General features: G+C 35.0%; 1 pseudogene; it reads left to right on the top strand.

Moving 5' to 3' along the window:
- LOC138857517 (uncharacterized) overlaps positions 1-19,741 on the top strand; it is a 31,393-nt pseudogene extending 11,652 nt beyond the window's left edge.
- The last annotated feature ends 526 nt before the right edge of the window (positions 19,742-20,267 follow it).

The raw sequence follows: 20,267 nt of genomic DNA, 5'->3' as shown, positions 1-20,267 counted from the left end.
GATCAGCGGTGAAATGTCGGACCATTTCGCGATCGAAATGGAAAATAATAGTAAATGCATTGGTAAAATAAGTAAATAGCAATATTTGGTGTTGTGTAGATTTGTAAAAGCAATTTATAGTGAAAATAAAGTGAAAAGTAGTTTGATGAATGATAAAATGTGTGAAAATTTCAAGTGTAAATGTATAAAAGTTAAGTGCAATAATAAAATAAAGTTATGTCGACAGTGGATTTAAAGCTAAAATCGTTTTATTTCACTTATGATAAAATTGTTAATGCAAAGTGATACATTAAATTTATAAAAATAAATTAAATAATGTATGTTTATTTTCAAAGAAGGCACCAAACTATTTTTTGTGGCGTCCGTTTTTTTTTGTTTTTTTGTGGTTCGTCATTCGTTGCTCTTCGTTAATTTTATTGGCATTGAAGCTCAACAATGAATAAGATTTCAAATACTGTCAACAGGAGAGTGGAGTTACAGGGTGTTTGGATTCTTATTGTAAATACTTATTTGTTTTCTAACACAATACCACAGTTGGAAAAACACTTTGGATATTTGCAATAAATTGTTACACGTACTTTTCTGGAAAAAATTTGTTTCTGAAAAAATGGTTCAAAATTTTTGTAATAACTTTACCACTATTTCATAAGAACACAAAGCTAATCTCTATTTTATGTTTTTGCTTAAACAAGCTTATGGGTTAGCAAATCCGTAAATCCGCATACCCGTAAATCTTAATTGAAAATAATTTTTAAATTTCTAATCCCAAATACCGTATTAAAAAATATAGCAACTAATTTTAATTCCAAAATAAATATGAAGTTTTTAATTCTAAATACTGGATTTGTTAATTATAAAAATGGTAATTCCAAGTTTATAAATACATTTTTTGCGTACTTCGTGTCCTATTTTTTTGGTTAGTAACTTCATAGTTTAGCAATCCTTGTCTTATTTACATTGCAATTACAATACTCTTTGAATGTTTTCCAGTGAGTACTACTTATATATAATATAATTCTCGCTTCGTTTTTGCTACGAATAGAAACCAAGGTAAAGTAGTTACGGAAGCACTTATTTACTTTTGCCTGAGTATCTAGTTGCTTTCCATATATTTTTAAGCTCTTTCGTAATGTGTTATAGGACGTGTCAAAGCTTTTATATAGGCGATGCCAGCTGAGTTTAGTAGAGAGAGAAGGAGATATTGGATGCTTCAATGTAGCCCATTACTACACTGATAGCAAGCTTTCTGACAGCAAATCCATACTTTAGCTGTGGTGCTCATACAATACCACCAATTAATCATAAACTTGAAGGACTCACGCATTATATCAGCTGTTGGTATATATTGGAAATGCAGTCACATATGTACAATACTTGTATATAGCCATGCATGTTCTACTTCGTATGCTTCATATGTGGTACATTCGTATCGTTACAGTAACGCACAATTGGAGAACGGTATTCGTGCATCGGCTAGTGGCAATTATCGTTGCAAAGCAAACACAATTACCCAAACTTGTTTCTGTATATTTATATAAAGGATGATAGTGATGCCAGAATATTTTATTTCAGAAATGGAAATTTTCCACAGCAAAAAAATATAGCAATAATTATTATATATTAATTAAATTAATCATAGATACAATAGCATCACGATATTTACCTCGACAAGTACCAGTTGTTTAAAACAAAAAAAAAATATTATTAAAGGTGTCACATTTTGTTTTAATTAAATTTAATTTTAAAGGAAAACATTGTAATTTATTATGTCAAATAATTCGGTTGATTAATATAAATTTTGAAATTGTTAATATGGCAGCGCCGGATATGAGTGAGCGCTAACGTACTCGAAATAAAAGGAATATTGGCAGCAGTTGTTGGATTGGCATCGGCGAAATTCCTTAAAAGCATTTCGTTGTAGCTATTTTGCTATGCTCTCACCAATCTGCACATATTTATATTTGTTTATATGTGTGTGTTTCGTGGGTACTTGTGCCGCACACGCGTTGATGCATTTGTGGCAGCGGAGTTTATTGGTTGTCTTACTTTTTACAACACTGTTTGAGGATACTCGTGAAAGCCACAATGCGAGCAATAATCAATAAAATTTTTGTGCTTTACAAACGGAAGTACTTAAATTATTGTAACATATCTATTTTATAAAATATATTTTATTGACAGTAATATTTTGAACGTACTGATATCCTCATATAACGGTTCTGTTAAAAACTACTTAAAGCGCGATAAATCAATAAATAAATTCGCCAGAGACATTATATTTTACACCTGAGATTGTGTGAAAATGCTTTATAGGAGCCGGGGTCAAAATAAAACGATGCACCGCCCTCACTTGGGTGAAAAATAATATTTCACGATCTACTAGATCAATATCGACCAAATTTGGTATGTATTGTTACCTTAATATTTCTATGTTCCAGTGCGAAATCGGATTACAACGACTCCTACTTTCCTAACACTATTTTAAATTCCATCTGATTCATTCACTTTCCATTAATAAATGGAATAGTTTTATTAAAAATTATGTATGTGGTAAGCCACCACTGAGTATGAAAAAAATTGGTCTTAATCTCATATCCTTAATATAAAAAATATCGATCCTCTGGTTAACGTTTTCGACAACCCCTCAATAAATTAAATATAGCCTCTTCGATTGACCTTATAGCACATATTTCCCATTTAAAGATGATTTTAATAAAATTTTAGCTCACACAAAGTAAAATATGGCAATAGAATTAAACGATCTATATCTGCCCTATAATTTTTCGTAATAACGCATAAAATTTTATTGTAATCCATTCACGATTTCGTCGAATAATGAATGTTTAGTTTTTTCGCAATATTTTTAAAAAATAAAGTTTTGATAACACCTGAAGATTTTTACATTCTTTGATCCAGGCAAGTTGCAAGACTATGAAATGTTGGGTTACACTCGAACTTGGACCTTGATTAAGATTCTTGCGTAATTTTGGTGGTGGATCAGTTAAATTTTCTATATTTTAACGAAAATGAAAAGCTAAAAATGCATCGCGCTTCTGTACGAAGTACTTAAGTCTTTGGTAATAAGGAAAATTGAATATTCAAGCACGATAATGCAGCAGTTCATTCATCAAAAGCAACATCGAAATATTTGCGATCACAAAATGTACCCGTCTTGGAATGTCCCGCTTGAAGTCTAGATCTCAAGCTTATTAAGAATGTTTGGATATTTCTTTCTCAAGCTGTTTTTTAGAATGGAAAGCAGTTTGATAGTGTCTGAAGTCAGAAGGAGAAGAGGAAGAAGTGCAATTAACCAAGAAAGGATTAGAATTGATCACAGAACAATAAATAAATTAGTTTTCTCAATACCTCGATGGCAGCAAGCCATAATGAAAAGAAAAGAGGATCCAATACCAGTTATTAATAAATTTCTTTTACACGAGTTTTTGCTTCCTTATTAAAAATATATGACATGGGGTAAATGAGTTTGCTCTAAAATTACTTTATATGAAATAATTAGGCGAAATTAAAGATCACTGATGCTAACTTTTGTGAAAAAAAAATTAAATTTCGCTATAGAGACTCCTTGTTTCGTTACGATATCTCGGTTAAATTCCGAAATATCTTACAAAATCAACCAGACTGACGAAAACTGGTATTTTCATTATACATATAATGTATGTAGATTTAGACTAGACCGAAAGAAATAATTTTTGTACCAAATCACTTTACCAAAAATTAAACTAAATATTGTTGAGGTATTTAAGATTATGGGGGTTTTACTGATCCATGTCGGTGCTACTTATTTTACTAGACTTTTTATTTCTAATACAACAACACAAACAACAATATATAAATATATGGGGATCATGGGATTGTGTAAACCGATTTCGTTGATTACAGCGCTGGGTCTGGAAACCGCGAAACATTATTATTAATATTCGCATACTATCCCAAAATTAGCAGTGTGGCTGTCCTTACTTGCATATTCTATACTTGTAACACTAATGGCGTTTCAGAACGTCTGACTGTGGAATCTCTTATATATCCGTAGATGTGTATGTTTATATCTATACACCTGTCACTCGCTTTCATTTTGACCTCAAAAAGTGGGACATTCAACATTTCGAGCTGGAAAACTTTAAATGAATTTTAGTGACCTGGAATTCTTTGCTAGTAAAAAAGTTTATCGAAATTTACCATAAGTAGTTGGTGAGTTGAGATAGTTAGACATATTTAGTTTAGTTGAGGTATAGACATAGTGCCGTAGTTGCTTCTTGTGAGCGTTCGTCGCTTAAAGATAACTTTAAAGTTGTTTTATTACTTCGCAAGTAATTCTTAATGGTGACAACTTTGGTAAGAACTTCTTCGCCCAACACCTACAAGTAAAAAAAAAACATGTATGTAATGTTATGTATGCGGGGTGATAGTAGTTGTATTTTCGATAAAGGAGTATGGACAATTTGCGGTGTCGAGGTTTAGAGTTTTCAACTAATACATTTTTTAGGGCTTAGGGCCCATATAACCCTAATGTTATTTTTTGGTGGTACAAACTTATGGGAAATTACTGTATACACAAAGTTTTTAAAGTAGTATCTGTCCTCACTACCGATAGTATAAAGCTACTAGGCGGTTTTGAGGCGCCTGGATATAGCAAAATTGCTAAAAGCTGCAAAGCTGATGAGCTTATAAGGAAGGGCACCCTTATCTCGAAGGAACGAACTAGCTCTACGTTGTGCTAAACTAAACGTTCAATAGCTGGTTCCATGGACCTCGCGTGAGTTTAGCAAGCAGGGATGAACAACTAGTTGTTGTGAGACTGCGAGATCCTTCTGACCTAGATTAGAATGAAGGAGAACCACTGAACTTGCTCTTAGCAAGGATCGCGGAAAAATTATCCTTGCTAATAGTAAGTTCAGAGAATCAGGAGTTCTTACTGAAACCTATAGGCGTCAGAGGTAAGGTTGAAAATCTTGTCGGACGCTAATTGTCAAAGTTGTGTGGAGGAAGGTGAGGTCAAAATAGACAGAAACTGAGGAAGAATTATCTCGGCAGCATATCTATGGCGAACCTGGTGCAATATCCCAAATGTATATTAGCCGCCTACACACATTTTTGGCAGGCTCAAAGCGCTTTGTACATTTTGAAGGATCTATTAGATGAATATCGAAGAGTACTTAGATCAAATTCAAGGTTTCAGCTCGAGCTTTTAACTTAACCTAACCTAACCAACGATTTTTCGGAGTTCCTATGAAGAAGACTTTGCCACAATATTGTCTACCTGTTGAATTCGTCTAACTGTTTATATCAACTACCTTGCTAAAGTTAGTTATCTCCTAACTAAGATAATTTATCGTGACCAATTTTCTCTTGAATTGAGCGCTATTTCCATAAGATATGTAAACAACAACAATTTTCCACCTTGTTGAGCCACTAATTCAGCCTAAAACGTATATAAAAAGTTGGTTGTGATGAGCCTTTAAGTTGGCCATGACATCTTTTAAAGGATATTTCAGCAAGAGAAGCACGTACCATCAAGTACACTAACGCCAACACACACATATACTTGTAGATACTAAACAAGGCACGTATAAAGTGTAAAGCGTCATTTAGCAACTTGCAACCTACGCCTTTAAACTAACTTATGAACATTTCGTAAGCTTGTATTTGTGCACTGTTAGTGCACGTCCACAGTCACACGTGCCCAAGATGACAGCTAAAAGGGAACTCGTTTATTGCTTGCCATCCAAAAATGTGATGCGGCATATGTGCCACTAACCAACTAACTGGGCCTGTCACAACTGCCTAAATGGACCATTGACTGAACGAACGGATCATAAAGTATGTTTGGAGTAAGCCGAGCGAAAGGCATCGTTAAAGGCGGCACAGGTGGTGAGTGAGTCAACACTTTGACCATCGTACCAGTTCTTACAAAACAGTGTTGCCCCACAGGATACTAGCACATGTGAATGCCGTTACAACGAGAAAGCCAGTATTTTGTTGCTTTTGTCCCTTTTGACAGTCAGCTACGTTGGCTGACCGCAAATCGATGTTGCTGTTGTTGTTTTGTTCTTCTATTTCAACGTGTTGTTGAATGTTGAAGATGTTGGCGATACCAGAGATGATGATAATGGTAATGCCGTTGATGGTTGATGTAGATGCAGATGTGATAACGGCATTTATGTTGATAGTGCTGTGTCACTGTGACTTCTGCTATACATATTCGTACGGTTTGCCAAGAGTTGGCCTTACTTGATTCTTGATCCTTTGTTTCAATATTCCGAACAAGCTCCTGTCTTTGTGCGTCTTTAGCAGTATATGTCGTGCAATGCTTTTTTCACTCAAATATGTCGAACTTTGTGGTTGAAAGAGTGTTTTTGCGAGAAGTCTTCTTCATTAGGTTAAGTTTGGTTAGATCGTAGAGTTGATCCAATGTCGATGGATTTCTCTTTGATAAACATTTGTCCTTTGTGTTACTCATAAACTCCTTAAAGTGATTCATCAAATCCTTATGGATTGACTAGGCGTTTTGAACAAATTTACTTATACGGTTATTATTAATCCCCGCCACTTCGATAGGTTCGTTCGCAAAAATTATGTCTATCGAGATATTTCAATCTCAGTCTGGCAAATAGAGAATGAAATGACAGGGGGATTTCACCTTGCCTTCCTCCATACTGCTTTGGCAAAGAGCGTCCGACATGATATGTAGCGGGATCGCTTGTAATCCTATTGAACAGTGCTCAGTGTTCTGACACCAAGAATTGCGGCGAGATTGCATTTGCGGTTCACTCTGGCCCAGAAGGATCTCGCAGTCGCACAACATCTGTTTGTTGACCAGCGCTTGCTGACATCGGAAAACCGACTCGCTTCCAATCGTCTTCTTCACTACTTTAATATGCTCAGCCGAAAGTCATTGAGTTTTTGTAGAAGTTTATAGTGATTATGCTCTAGCTAATCGAATGTTCTGAAAGTGGTTTTCACGATTTAAAAGTGGTGATTTTGGCCGTGGAAGGTGAAGAACGTCCTGTACGGCGAAAAAAGTTTGGTATTATCGTAATTTATCTTCCCATTTTCGATAGTCTCTTGCAGTAGAGAACAGTAGCAGCATAGTTAAGGCAATGAAACGTACTAGTTTATGTGCCAACAAGTACTGTCTGTGATAGCCTATGACATAAATAGTGTCTATGTTACATAATACTTGTGTAGGCTTTAATAGATTTAATAGAATATGGCGCAAACCATACATTTTTACAGAGATGAGAGCAAATACAAAAATTTTACTCCATAATCTACTATTGACTGATTTTTGTCATCTGGGTACATGAATGGTATATGTCAATATATATAAGTATATACATATTTGTAAATGCACTTAGTGTCGAAAATATGGCATGTTGTGGAAGTTGTTAAGTAACCGCATTAAGTTGTGGCACTACCACTTGACATAGTGAGTGGTTGAAGTTCCATAAAGATATACTAATAACAACGTGAAAATTATTTGAAATATATATGGCATATACTTGTATAATATATTTTTAATGAAATGAAATTTTGTGTAGATTGATACCGAAGATGTGCTAAAATATACTGGGTTTGCAGTAAGGTTTCCGATAGGTTTAATTATTAAAATAAAATCGTACAAGCTTATTTTACTAGTGATTCCTTTCGTTGAGATAACTTTTATAAGGTGTTTACAACTTAACTATTGGTTAATAATTTAATTAATTACTTCCAAATCCAAATCAGCGGTGTTTTTGTTTTCACTCTTATGTGTTAAGTAATTAGAGAGCGAGTACTCATGTCTTGAGTTTGATAACACGAATATTTCAAATAAGAGCAAGATTTTGACATTAAACTTCTAAGCGTTTCTCTTTTTTTTGGCAAAAAATCGATTAATCGTAAATAAAAGTGTTTCGAAAAGGCCAAATTCTTTATTTCTTCTTTTTTCCAGCAATATACAAACTCATGAATTCCGTATATACAAGTATAATGTATATCCTCAAACTTATTATCTAAGCTAGTCTGGGTTTTTAAACTCATAATTTGACCAACGAGGTTAGTACAGCGATTCAACTGTTATTATTAACTAATTGACCAATTAGTATTTAATGCACAATAAATTTATACAAAAAAATCCATACAACTCTGTGTAGTGTGTTCAGTTTGAACGAAAAGCACCTGTTTTACGAACTATCAGCAAAATAAACGACAGAAATCTAAATTTTTGTTGTGTTGTTTGAAATAATTGTCATACAAAGCAATATTAATTAATACCCCATTATATAGACCGGAAAAGGTCAGCATTTATCTTGAACCAATAAAATTTGATGCTATGTGTTTGTCGATTTTATTCACAAGAAAGTTTTAACAAACGAAATTAAATTATATTCTGTATAACTGATAAGTACTAAATGTTTAAGCTTTATAACTGATAAGTACTAGTTGTTAAACTTAATTGAGTAAATTTGAACAACGAATTAGTTGTCTGAGCTAATTGACTAATTCAACAAGATATTTAGTTTAGATGTATACTTTTTCATACTTTGCTTAACATCCTTTATGCTCAATATCCCTACGCTGTAGGTAGCGATATGATCCAAAAAAAGTTTAATTGCGTATCGATTAATAAGGAGCGAGAAGAGTGTGCACATTATTTTTCAATATTTTTTTCGTAAATTAATTTTTTCCTTAAAAGTTCGTTGAAAGGCCAATCTTATCTTAGTAAGATTTTTAATATGCTCTAATTATCTAAACTTATTAAAAGAATTCTTCTTTCTTCTGATTGAGTATATAATCTTTCATTTATTTTTTACTCCTTACTTCTCTTTCTATTTTCTTCCATCCTCCTTTTCTTTGCAAATTCAATATATGATTAAAGAAAATGGCATCATTGTTTCTCCTGATTGCGTATTCATTGCGCAATTTATTTTTTTCTTAAGATCTAAGCATCACTCAATATATGGGACCGATATTAAAGGGATACATTTGATGTATCATAACTCATTTTAGAATTAAAAACTTTGGTTTAATCCGCTATTAGTTGAGTGAGTCCGATTGAATTGGGGTAGATCGTTTAACAAGCGATCGATTAAAATAAAATTTTCTTCAACGTATCTGCCAATTAGAGTTTTCTTTGTTCAAGATCATATTTTAAGTGCTTCCATTTCGTTGTAAATTTAAATTATACTTTAATGCGAGTGCTCTCAATACCTAGCTTAATATGACATATTTATTTTTGCTCCTTTCCCTCGGTTGACTTAAAAAATCGCAAGCTTTCGTGTCCCACAAATTCAATATACCAATGTCAGTCGGCAGAAGTTTCTTACTTTTTGCCTTTTGCATGCATTCATACATAATTCAGAGGTTTTTCACAATTCAATGATATTTCGCATGAAACTGCAAAGAATGCAAAGAAATCGCATGAAACTGATAAGCATTGGGAATGGAAATATGCTCAGTTGAAATCGACATCAACATCAACACACACTCGCACATATGCAGTTAGTTATCTTATGGAAAACTGAGCAATACTATTTGCACATTCTGATATTCGTACTTGATGTATGGAAATAGATACGAGCACTATCCCCATGTGGGAGTCAGCGCGTGAGAAGAACAAGGAAATTTCCCGGGTGTTGGTTGCCATATGCAAATTGAGCTTTTCAATCTAGTCGATCCTATGCAATTATTTGGGCAGGAAAAGGCGAATACATAAGATAAATGTAAAAAATTCCAAAGGCATATTTAGCTTGCTGAGGTGAGTCAAATCGAGTTTTTCGAAACTGAGGATAAAGATATTTATTGTTCTAGGTATGATATATTATAATATTAAGCCTTTTGGAATGGAAAGTAATGGTTTCAGATAAAATTGAATCTCGAAAATATATCTAAGGATATAGTATGGAATATTCTAGATCTCATTTTTACTTAGATTCATATTCATGCAAAAGAGAATTCTCGAAAATCGATGTCAAAATCAACTCTTGCATATGATCGCGTGAAGATCTATATACCACTTTCAATTGCTTGTGGGAACTAATATGTTCTCAAGGTGGTCCAAAAAACTTCCAGACTAGAATCGACTTTTTTATTTTCTTTGCACTACAAGTGTTTATTGAAATTTTACGAAGCGGACTTAAACTTAGACACTGTCTTCTATAATGAGTCGTGTTTAAGTATTAACTGTCCTTAAATACGATTAGTCGGTAATTTTAACGTTAGCTAAATTATTTAATTGTATATTCATAATAGCAAAAGGGTAACGATTATCACTTAACAGGCAATAGCAATTATCCGAGTGTCAATAATTTATAATACAATACATTGCGCCTATTTGTTGACAATACACTATACCATAACTTTTGTTGCCTACATTTAGGGCAACAATGCCGAAATTTCCTGCTGACAGATTTGGCAGAATTTCTTGCCTAACTACCATATTATCATGGGGAATATTATTGATATCTCGAAATTTTCCGAATATATATTATTATTCTTGATAAATCGAAGCTTTCCGTTCCATTCCGGTTTCACAAGAATTGTGCTAGTTTAATAGTTCACTTTAAAGGGATTCTCATATATTTATATGGTATATGTATGTACAATTTTCCATTTCTTCCAATGAAATATATCTTTGCGTTCTCATTGGAATAGGAATTATTTATGTGTACACTTCATATGCTACTCGTATAACTTGTTTTGATTTGAATGTCAATGTGTTAGTAAAAACGATGAAAGGAAATATTCGAACACATGTCACAGAAAAGCGATTTCTTTTCATATTTATGCTGTTATTAAATGACTCCATGGGCGATAGACAGTAAAATGACGAAGAAACGATTCCCATTAGATGAGATTCAATATTTCAGCAAAAGTGAAATCACGTTACGTGAAATTTTATGTTTTTAAGAACTTTGCTACTATATCGCACTTTGTTGACTCTCAATTTTTTTTACTAAGATGAGCTCAACTCAACTACTTGTGATATAGATTCTTTTCGTTGTTAAATCTTAAAAATTTTCAACTTACTTCTCCCCTCGTTGACTAGAGTATTCATTAATTATCGCAATTTCGTGAAGCGATGGATCCAAACTCCAGAAAACGTCTTTTCAAATGTATATAATAGAGATAACTCTACCCAGTTAAAAAGTCAATTTTTACTTCTCAATTTTCCTTATTTTTCAAACACGAATATAATAAAGACCAGTATTTGTCATAATTCCGTGCGACTTTAAACTTCTTGAAGCTTAAATCGTTAGTTAGTGTTCAACTGTGATACTTGATTATACATTGTGTCTACGTTCTAAATTATATTAAACATTTGTTTCAGATAGTTTATGTACAGTTTTGCATAAGGCACTTACATAAATTTTCTACTTTCTTCTTAAGAAATTTACATGAATCTCATTATAATCTTCCTCCTTTAGCCGCCTAAAGTTGACTAAATTTTTAAACACTCGCAACATTTTGCTACAGTGGATAATAGTTCACCTAACGGTTGTTTGTATCACCTAAAACTAATCGAGTTAGATATAGAGTCATGTATATATAAATGATCAGGATGAAGAGACGAGTTGAAATCCGGGTGACTGTCTGTTGGTCCGTCTGTGCAAGATGTAACTGGAGTAAAAATTGATATATCTTTATGAAACTTGATACATATGTTTCTTGGTACCGTCAGGTATTGCAGTGTAATCGGACCACTGCCAGGCCCACAAAACGCGATTAATCAAAAACAAATAAATTGCCATAACTAAGCTCCACAATAAGATACAAGACTGTATACAGAATCACATTAGGGAGGGGCATCTGCAATTTAGATTTTTTTTTAAAGTGGGCGTGGTAACTCGAAATTTACTTTTAAACTGAGTGGGCCGATTCTAGGTTCAAAAAATGTGGTGATTGATGTGCAGGTACGATGCGCACGCGGTGGCTGCCAGCAGGAGAAGAGGCCGTTAACCGTGTTGTATAGTCTTTTATAATAACAGCAGGCGTCCTCGAGCCTAACTGTTGACTATGTATTCGCTGTTCCGTTTTGTGTCGTATTCGTTTCAGCGTTCCTTGTAAGCCAGGATCAGCTGACTTGCTGACATGGTGTTGCCATGTTATATTGTCGTATATAATATTATATTGTGGCTCATCCCACAAAAAGTTTATTTTTTTGTCCAAAAATTTTTTTTTTATAATCTACAGATTTTACCCTCAAACAATTTTTTTTTCGCTCCTCCCTATTATATATTAATATATATATTATTTCTTTGGCGTATCAATACATTTTTCACCTTTTCTAAACTTTTGGAATAAAAGAGATACCGCTTTGCGTAAACTAGGATTTTAGCTTTCACGCTAGTACATACATTCGGTTATTAGAATTAAGACTTTGAAGGTTAGTTCAGTAGCGGATTGAAAAAATTGGAAAAATATTAAATAAAGTGCTATCTATAATGACTAGACGCAAAATAAATAGGCTAAGTGCGTACGATAACTCAAAAACGGAGGGAAAAGTTCGCTCATATACAGACAGGCATGACTAAATTAGCGCAGCTTATCATTAGACTACCTTCATTCATCAAAAGGACTTTAGAGACTTGTGTAGGTAAATATAATGATTTTTGTTTTTCTAACAAACCTTATGCCGATTTCGTTGGTCAGTGCGTGAGTTATTTATTTATAAAATTGCTAACGGTTAATACAACAAGCTCAGACCTTTTTCAGCCTCCAATATACTCTGTATAGTGATTTTCAACTTTCCAGCTGACTTTAAACCGTTTAGGCTGATGTGTGATATTTTAGTACAGTACAAGTGAACAAGTTTTCTTGGAAATTATAAAATTATATTAATGATTTATCGCTGAATATGTAAGGATTAGGTGTAAACCTACGTATAAACCTCATATCCCTTATAAAATGAGTTCCCATCCTCTGGTTAACGTTTTCCACATCATATCATCATATCAATATATTAATTTTAGCCACTCCAGTTCCGTTCACATATATCACATTCGAAGATGTTTTTAATATAATTTTAGCTGAAGGGCAGTAATATGTAACAATAAAACTAAGTGAGTCTATGACCTATATACATACACTATAACTTAATAAAATACCAAATTTGATTGTAATTCATTTAGGGTTTCGTCGAATAATGAATATTGGATTCTTTCGCAATATTTTTTAATAAAAAGGTTTGCCAACTCCTGAAGATATTTAGCTGGCTTTAATCCTTGCAAGTTGCAAGTGCATAAAAAGTTCGGTTACACCCGAACTTAGCGCTTCCTTACTTGTTTTAACAGTGCTTGTGTTTTTGGAGGAGGTAATGTTCTGCTTCGAGAGCATAATACTAAAATTAGTTGCCGCTCTCTCCTTCTTTTCAGCATTAATATTATAATTCAATACTATATTAAGTACTCAGTTAATTTTCCTAAGTTATACATATAACATATTAACCGATATAAAGCCAACCAGAAGTTTGAAAATTTTATATTAGGTATATATAGAGAGATAGGGGCAGTATTGACCCGATTTTATCTATTTTTGGCATTGCCACATACTATTAACAGAAAAAGATGTTCTCTGAGTTTCATTAAGCCGGGGGCTATGGCAAGTTTTGCCCGATTTCATCCATTTCAGCCACAAATATACACTTTTATTAGAAAAACACCCTTACTAAATTTCATTAAGATAACTCACATATTGGCCGATATATAATATATATAAGTCAATTGGAAGTTCGAAAATCTTTCTAATAAGTATATGGGGGCTACGGGAAGTATTAATCCGATTCAACTCATTTTTGATATATAGCCATATTATTATCAGGAAAGGATTCTTTCCAAAATTCAATAATATTAATTGACCAATATTCAGTCATGCGCACTAGGGTCCACATATTTGGCGTCTGAATTCTCAAAAAGTTATAGTCCGATTTCGACAATTTTTTCAATGTAAGATGAAATATCTTAAGGGCACTATTTATGCAAAATTTATCAGGATACATCGATTTGTTCTTGATTTTCGTACTGGAAAGGAAAAGAATCAGATGGATTTTGAAATTGTTGATATATGGGAAGTGATTTTTGTCTCATTTCATTTCATTTTCACACCGTAATGGACGAATGTCTGGATAATATAATATTACTCACCGAACTTAGTCGAAATCGGTCACTGAGTAACTGCAGAGCAACTGAAGAGAACAAACAGAAGAATGTCCGTTATAGTATGCAAATATGTTTGTATGTATGTGTATATACTTATATGGATGAGCATATTTGTATACGCTTTATATACGCATATACAAATATATATTTAAAATGTTGTATCTGAACATGCTTCCTTATTAAACTATAACTGCAGGCAAGTTGTACACATTGTAGTCAAAATAAATCCCACAACGCTCAATGCTCCACTTTACATACATACATTATCCGATGAAACTGAAATTGAGCGTTTCGCCTGCATTAATATATTATTGGCATATCGAGTGAATATTGCTGCAGCAAATGCAAATCAAATATATCTCAGATCTTGCACAATATTATGTAAACTTACTCACACATACATTTATACAAATATGTATATATAATATATTTATAAACATAGATACGAGTATGCATATACATACATATGTATTTGTAAGTTGCTACAATGCTTAGTAGCAAAGTCGCTTATTGGCTCGTCTTCAGGGATGCCAGTTAGCTGACTACTTGCTGTCTGCTTGGCTGCCTGTCTGTCTGTCGGTTGACTGCTTAGCAAAGCAAAAGCGCACTTGAGCAGCTGAGTGGTGTCTTAATATGTATGTATTTACGCCTGCAGCGGGAATAATGTTTAGTGGCCGACGCTTAAGCGTTTCTATTACCGAGGAAGTCGGAAGGAGTGAAGCTCAACCAGTGCAGGTAGACAGCTAAGGCTTCGCCGTTAAGACCCTTCTTATACATATCTAGCAGCTTCTCGAGATATTGTTACTGTTGCTCATATTGCACATGCTGTTGTTATTAGAGTTGTTGTGCTGCTGCTGTTTACTTTTCATAGACATGTGTCGAATGCGATTTGCCTTCATAATGCCATAGCCGAGCGCTGACGCAAATTTGTGTAAGTTCCCTAGGAAATTTCAATAAATCAGAAATTTCAAACATTTCAGATTACGTCCGAAAAGTTAGTTGTGCTGAAATAATGAAGCAAAAGTAAACAAAAACAAACACAAACCTCACATATATAAATATATATTTAATATGCTTTTGTAAATAACGAAACTTGGAGAGTTGCCGTATGAAAGGCCGAAAATTCGCTTACGGGCAAAATCCGAAATATGAAAGGGCCGCCACAAAGCGCATGGAATGGTAGGATGAGGTAGGGATAAATATAAAGTGCATGCGAAAGTATGCTGTTGTGGTGTTGGTAAATAGGTTTACATTCTACGGAGGTATCGTACTTACGCACTTACGTACTTAAAAGTGTATAAGCATAAGTAGGTTCAAGTGGTTGGCCACTTGTTTAATGTATTAAAAAGTTTTTAAGCAGCGTGATAGCTATGCAATGCCAATGGAATGGAATGAGATAAGCGAAAGCTGCTTAATTTTTTGGAAGAAAAGCTCTCAAATTCTTTTTGTAAGCATTTCAAAGAGCAATTCGTGCGTTTGCACTCATGCAATTGTGGTTACAGTGTTTCAGTAGTTAATTAAAGGATTATTATTTGTACCGTTATCTGTGAATAACATAGCGTTTCGTGTTTATTTTGACCTCTAGAGTTGTAAAAGAGGGTGTAAATTATTTATTTAAAGCAAAATGTTTCAGAACTTAATCTTAAAAACGTATGGTAAATATATTTTAAGATTATTTTACTTTAATGTGACTTTATTTTAGATTTACAATTTATGAATAAATTTTGAGATTCCGATTTTAGATGATTGTATTGAGAAAGTTTTTACTCTTTTTTTCTTTCATTGTGGTTAAAATGCAGCATAGTGACTCCGAAAAAATCCTTCCACCGCACTCATATCTAATATTTCTCTCAAGTTTTGTTTTGTTGTGTAAGACAGTCAAAAAAGGCCGATATGAATTTAACAAGTGCAGCTGCCAAATTGTGTGCTTCTAAGTAGAAAGTAAAGTAATTAAGGCAAGCCAACTCCATTATCTAAGAAAACGGAGGGGAATATTATACCTATTTGATTACGATTAAGTCTAAGAATTTTATACACTGCCTTTTCTGCATAAAAATTCTTTATTTTGACCTCTTAACTTCGAACCTTTCGTGTTCCATAAATAAATATATATTTTATTTGTAGTCTAAATTTTTGAAAATCACTAAAAAACAAAACAAAAACATGTTAACTTCGGTTGCATTGAAGCTTAATATCCTTCACAATTACAAAAGCTTTCTTACAAAGACTTGATTTTGATCGGCCGGTCTATGACGGCTATATGATATATAGTGACTCAAAGTGAACAATTTTTTTGGAGATTTATAGAGATCGCCTATTGTCTTGAATAATAAATTGACTCTAATTCAGTTTTTTTGCAAGCTACATGCTATAATTGTCCGTTCTAAACAATTTCTTTTTATATTATAGCGTTGCCTTAGAAAATAATCTATGCCAAATTTCTTGAAGATATTTCATCAAATGAAGAAGTTTACTACTTTAAAGTGGTATTCGCATACCCTTTTGTATCAATTCAATTCTTTCATTTTTTTTTTTTGCTTTTCATGTAAATTTTGTGACAAGAGAGCAGCGCGCAAAGATAGCGAGCAGAGAAGTGGCTATTCGAAGACGGCATATAGCTGAAGCCGATTGGTAGATGAAAGAAAATTTCCCAAAAATATTGAACAGTTAGGCAATACTCGTATACTCAAATATTGGAGTAACCGGTTGTTTTAACGGTGCGCAGATATTATTTTGGTTCAGTTCTTTTTATAACGAGCTTATTAACCTTGCTCTAAGAGAAGGATATGGGCTGGATAACTGAATAAGGCTGCTTTCCATACAGTTTGATATACATTTTTTTGTTCTGAAACCTGACGTTACTGAAATCATATTTTCGCAAATGCTCTTTTGAGTATAATTTTTTCCAGTTATAAGATATATAATTTATTCTTCTTGGCGTAAAAATTTTTACCACGATTTTGCAAACAGTCAAAATCATTTGAATGATGAGACGAATTAATTCCCACCAACATGTTTCTTAGCACTCGAAGTAAGTTGGTATACTCAAAAAGCGTACTCTATTCAAAACTAAGTAAATAGTATCCATGAAACTCAAGCCTGCCCACTTTATAGAATGTTATTTAATCATATTATTCTACGACGTGCAAGTTGAGAACACGAAGAAAAACTACATCTATTTTCTATATAATATTATTTGTTATTTATTAAAAATAACTTTAACTATTCTCAGCTATTCCCGATGGTCCAAGATGGACGATGAAGGTTTTAGTATCTCATCATGCTCTGCACACCCCCTGTATTCAGCTGATATTGAAGCTAGGATCTTAGAAGTATATAGTGGCCTTGTGATGATTTCTTTTTTGGTCTGTCAGCTATCAAGACTAGTCTACAGAACTTTTGTCGCGTGCCAGATGTACTAGTGTTCCAAAACCTGCGGTGTTCGTCTACAGTCCGTAATCAGAAAGATCAACCTAAAATCAATAAAAACGATATTGATTTAATAAGAAACATTAACGAAAGTCTATTAATGTTGAAAATTCTTATTTCAATGTAGAAAAACCTTATTTTGATATTCATCATATTAATATGGAAATAATATTGATTTAACATTGAATTTTTATCGAATCGATTTGTCGCCTTATTGAATTATTATGAAAAAAGTATTAAATTAGTACTAAGTATTGTTCATAAAAAACAGAACCAATATTAAATTTAGAATGTGAATTATTTAAATTAAATGAAAACTTTATTAATATAAAAACGCAAGTTATACTAAAAATTAAAACTCAAAAAAATATGCTTGGCAAAATTTTCCGCTGAACCCTCCACGAGGGTGCCGACTGGGAATAGATACTACAGGTTCACGACGTGGGCAAGGGCGAGCTGGCAGCAGTTCGCCCCTGTTGTAGAAGTGAGGTATCTAGCTAAGGTCAGGCTTCCTATCTGAGTGTTCGGTACTCTTCAATAGTGCAGCATCCAGATAGGAGGTCTTACCAGGGTAGGAGGTATATAAAGGACTCGATCAAGGTGTCATGCGACCCGTGCCGAAGATCAACCTGTCTGGGGGCCCTTAAATAGCCCAGTCTCGCACGGAACTTACGGATACCTGGCGTCCTCCGTAATAAGATAGCCTTACTTGCGTAGCGGGGGCTATGCGCAAGTGGACATACTTTCCCCTACACTCATGGGTCCAAAATTATGAGCCAAAACATTACAAATAAAAACAACAAAAACAAAAAGGAGTCCAGACCTCCTTCAAAAAGACCGGAGGAAGCGAGTTGGTCCCAGAGGAGAGCAGCGTTTGGCACGAGCTCGACAACAGCCAAAGCGAGGACAGGAGCGAAGCTTGGTCCTGGAGCAAAGGCAAATATTAAGTGGCAGAAGCCAAGACTGGCGCCAAGAAAGCAGCAGCGCTGGAGGAAGCCCATACCAACCCCTGTAGCCAAGGCTTGGCAGCGAAGCAGGAGAAGGAGGGAGATGCCAATAGCGATGCTGCCAGTAGTGGGTCAGACAGAGAATGACCTTCATTTAAGATTGACGACCCAGCAAAAGCGAAGTATGCAGAGAGGCGCCGCGCTGAAGAAGGTGGAGTTGCAACCGCCAACCAATGAGGAGCTCACAAAGGAGCTCCAGGAATCCATTGATTGCGCGAGAGCTGTTCTACCTAACTTCAAGCTAGAAGCGCCGGTAGTAGCAGCTAAAAGACAAAGGTCAGCTGAAGAAGCTAAGCCGTCAGATAAGAGACCGCAAACTAAGGGCGTGACGCCCGCAAGATCTTTTGCTGATGTGGCCCGGAACCGCATTGTCATTGGGGTGCTGGATGAGGGTGACCCCGAAGGAAAAATCCCCAGAGCCCAATGGAAATGGGTACAAGCCGCACTGACGAATGTGGCTTTGGAAGTGCTACTAAGCAATCCAGGTCCACCCCCGTCATGTGCGGATGCCGGATGGTATCAAGGGCAGATTAAGATGATAGCATTTGACGACGAGAGATCGGTCCAGCTATATAAGGCAGCAATAGCTAAGGTGGGGGAGGTCTACCCCGGTGCCAAGTTAGTAGCGGTAGACAGAAAATACATCCCATCCCGACCGAGGGCAAGGGTATGGATCCCGGCTACACCATCGCAGCCGGACCAAATAATGCAGCTCATAAGAGCCTGCAACCCTAATCTGCCAACTGGCGGATGGAGATTCGTCAAGGCCTTTGACGACCCCACATCGAATCTGGTGTGGAGACGAAACGAGCCGTAATGCAGATTCTGTTGCTTCTAACAAAAGAATCCGTAGAACCGCTAGCGAAAAGTGGCGGAGAGATCAACTACGGATTCACAAAAGTGAAGGTCATGACCTACAAGTCAGACGCCGATGCAGGAGAAAACTTGGCATCGGAATCGGAGTGCGAAGTCGAGGAAGATCCAGTGGAGTCCTCGAGCGACGCAGAGAACACAGATAAAGGTGAGTGTACTTCGGGGTCTGAGCTTGCGGACAGACTCTCTCAACTTTACACTGAGAGTGAGCTTTTAAGCGACTCTCATGATGATGCGGAGAAGACAATAACTAATGCGTCTTCTCCAAATTAATCTACACCACAGCAAACTAGCGTCTTTAGCCCTAGTTAACCGCATGGCAGAAGAATGGCCTGACTTCGTCCTCATTCAGGTGCCATGGGTTAATGGAGGGCGTATTTGCGGTCTGAGGACACCGGGATATAGTTTATACGCGAATAGTTGTGTAGATAAGCCTAGGACATATATTGGCTAGAAAAAAGCTTAATGTCTTTTTATTACACAGTTACAGTAGTAACGACACTACAGTAGTAAGCTGGGAGACGGGTGAGAAGAAATACCGGCTGGCATCATGCTACACACTATGGGGAAGCACGAATATTAATGAAAGGGGTGAGTTGCTATTTAATTATTTAATAGGAAATAAGCTTTTGTTATGTAACAAAGGTAGTACGCCAATATTTATAACCAGAAACCGACAGGGAGTATTAGATATAACACTGGTATCGGAAGAACTGGTGGACAAAACAACACAGATCACGCTACATTGAGTGTATAATTGAAGAAAATGTAGTTAGGGAAGAGAAATTTAGGAATCATAGGA

This window comes from Bactrocera oleae, chromosome 5 (genome assembly GCF_042242935.1).
Source record: "Bactrocera oleae isolate idBacOlea1 chromosome 5, idBacOlea1, whole genome shotgun sequence".
Classification (NCBI taxonomy): Eukaryota; Metazoa; Arthropoda; class Insecta; order Diptera; family Tephritidae; genus Bactrocera; species Bactrocera oleae.
The sequence above is the reverse complement of the archived record's forward strand: the minus strand, read 5'-3'. Positions and strand labels throughout refer to the sequence as shown.